The sequence below is a fragment of the Galeopterus variegatus genome, unplaced genomic scaffold, assembly GCF_000696425.1.
Source record: "Galeopterus variegatus unplaced genomic scaffold, G_variegatus-3.0.2 Scaffold2876, whole genome shotgun sequence".
NCBI lineage: Eukaryota > Metazoa > Chordata > Mammalia > Dermoptera > Cynocephalidae > Galeopterus > Galeopterus variegatus.
In genome coordinates this window covers 38,293-40,978 of record NW_007728987.1, presented here as the reverse complement: position 1 = coordinate 40,978, position 2,686 = coordinate 38,293, and positions in this window count along the sequence as shown.

Sequence of the window (2,686 nt, the reverse complement as noted above, 5' to 3'; positions counted from 1 at the left end):
ACTCATCCCTTGCAACCCTACGCAATACTTGGTACTATTATTTGTAAGGCAGTTTCCTTGTATGGTTAGATTACACTATTATGTGCACTATCTCACTGCCTCGACTGCACCATGAGCCTTTTGAAAGTATCCATTGTGGTGTATAGGATAAAAACATGATCTTTAGGGGCCGGCCCATGGCTCACTCGGGAGAGTGCGGTGCTGATAACACCAAGGCCGAGGGTTCGGATCCCTATGTAGGGATGGCCGGTTCGCTCACTGGGGAGAGCGTGGCGCTGACACCACCAAGGCAAGAGTTAAGATCCCCTTACCGGTCATCTTTAAAAACAAAACCAAAAAAAAAATGACCTTCAGGAGCTTGAAGTCTTAGGTTAGAAACCTGACAATCTATGATCTTGGGAAAATAATTTAAACACTCTGAATTTCTGTTTTTTCCTCTATTCAATAGGATGTGTGAGAAAAATGGAGTTAGTTGAGCCAGGCCCTCTCGCCTCCCATCTGGCTGGGTATGATTGAGCATAGCTGATGTAAAGACGTTACGTAACACGGTGTAACTGCGCATGTGCGCCCATATGCCCGTGGCTCGTGGCCGCTATTGTGTTCTTCGGTATGGAAGGCAGCGGCTGTGAACTGCTGGTCGGAGGAGCTCACGTCTGAAGAATAAAGCATGTCCACTTTCCGGGCGGCTGCTCGGTTTTTCTTTTGATTTTCCGACTCAGGATCTGCCCAGAACGGGGAGAGGGGTCTGTGATCCAGCCCGACAGGGTATTTCCTACCTTTCAGATTTGTGGTGAGGATTAAATTTAAGCTGTAGGCACACAGTAGGTCCTCAGAAAATCAGATCCACTATTACTCTCATTTTGAGAAACAATTTTAATGGACTTGCTGCTAATAACACACACTTGAGAAGCAGATAGCTGATTTGAGAGAACAGGGTTAAATATTTGAACTTGATGTTATCTATAGCAGTGCCAATAAAATCATTACCAAAGTATTTAGCCACTTCCATGTGCATGTGGTGCAGAGTTGGGTATTACACAAAGGAAACGAAACAAAAATGGATTTGGAAAAGATGGTGAGATCTGGGCAAATGGGTGGACACCAAAAGAACAAAACTGCGTTGCTCTTGTGGGCATGTAAAATGGTTTCTATGTTTATTGCACAACCCACAACAAAGGAGATTAAAGAACAAACTGGGAAGGAAGCCACCAACAAGCCCACCGCCCATATGCAACTGTTTTTCCTTGTTCCCCTTTAGTTCATATGCGTACATAATTTTACCTAGGTACAAAGCAATTTGTATATTTAATATGATATAAGCATTTTCCTTGAGGCTAGATGGCCTTTAAAACTATTATTTTAAAGAACCACATAATATTGTAGTAATGCCTATATACTATAATTTACTTAATGACAATAATTTACTTAATTTACTCATGGACATTCATGTATTCATTTATTCAACATTTATTGAACATTTAAAATTTTGTCAGGGTTTGTGATAGGAGCTGGAATTACAAAGACCGTGTCCCTCTCTCAAAGTGCTGAAAGACAAGAAAACAAACCACCCTAGTCCACAACACTCGATGAGAGGTTGTACATGTGCAAAGAGGCAGGAGCCCCAGGGAGGCGGCATCTGCTCCTGCCAGACACGGAGCAGACTCAGTTCTCACTGCCTTGGAATCAGACGAGGCTTTTCTCTTCCTTTGAACAGAGGATTGTGATGCTTGGGCCGCCTCATTTTCATTGTTATGACCCTCTCTGCCCACCCTCACCTTCCAGTTTGTCAAAACCTTCTCTGAACTCCTTCCATCTCAATGAGATATGAAGGGTGGGCAACAGCCTCAGGTGTAATCCCAACTGTATTTGCGTTTTAAACTGGTCTAGACTAAGTAGATAAAGCTCAGACAGCCTCAATAGTCCAGGAAGACAGACTGGGTGTGGCTTTGGACCTCCTTGTCCCTGAAATCACTCTGCTGTAGGCAGGCACCTCTTTGGCCTGTAAGTACACCTGGCTTTTCGGAAGCACTGAACACCTGGCAGCTAGACCCTTGCCGGGCACGGTGCCTGGAGGGAGCCATTTCCACTCTAACGATGGGGAAAGCGCCCCCTCTACTGGTCATTTTACGAACTGTTTCAGACTCTGCTGAAATGTCCCTGGATTGCTGTGAGGGTGTGTGTTGAGGATGCGGGACAGAGACGTGTCAGTTCATTTCAGTCATATCTCCAAAGGAGCAGCCTCCCACTGCTGGGCAGCGAAGCCTGGGGCAGCGGTGGAACGTCAGCCGTCCTTTCAGGTTTCTAGTGGTGCCTCCAAGCCAAATAATGGGATGGTCCGTGTGTGAAACAGCTCAGTGACTCAGCTTAACTGGAGCTAGAAGTCGTACGGGACACAACTTCCGTAAGCCAGGAAGGAGCACCGTGCTGTCCCCCTGGAGGCTGCTCCCGTGGCCTCCCTCTGGCGCCCCAGGCCCGGCCAGCCCAGTGGCACGCGGGGGGCTTCCTTCCTCCCACAGCCCTCCTCCCTGGGGCGCGCTTCTTAGGGAGAAAGGACGCTGCGGCTGGGCCACGCGCACGGGGCTGCGCCGCCCGGAGGCCCCCGCTGTGGCCCCAGGCCCTGTCCCCACACCGCCTAGGGTCGAGGGCCGGCGGGCCTGGCAGGCCTCCACCCGGAGCTGCCTCAGAG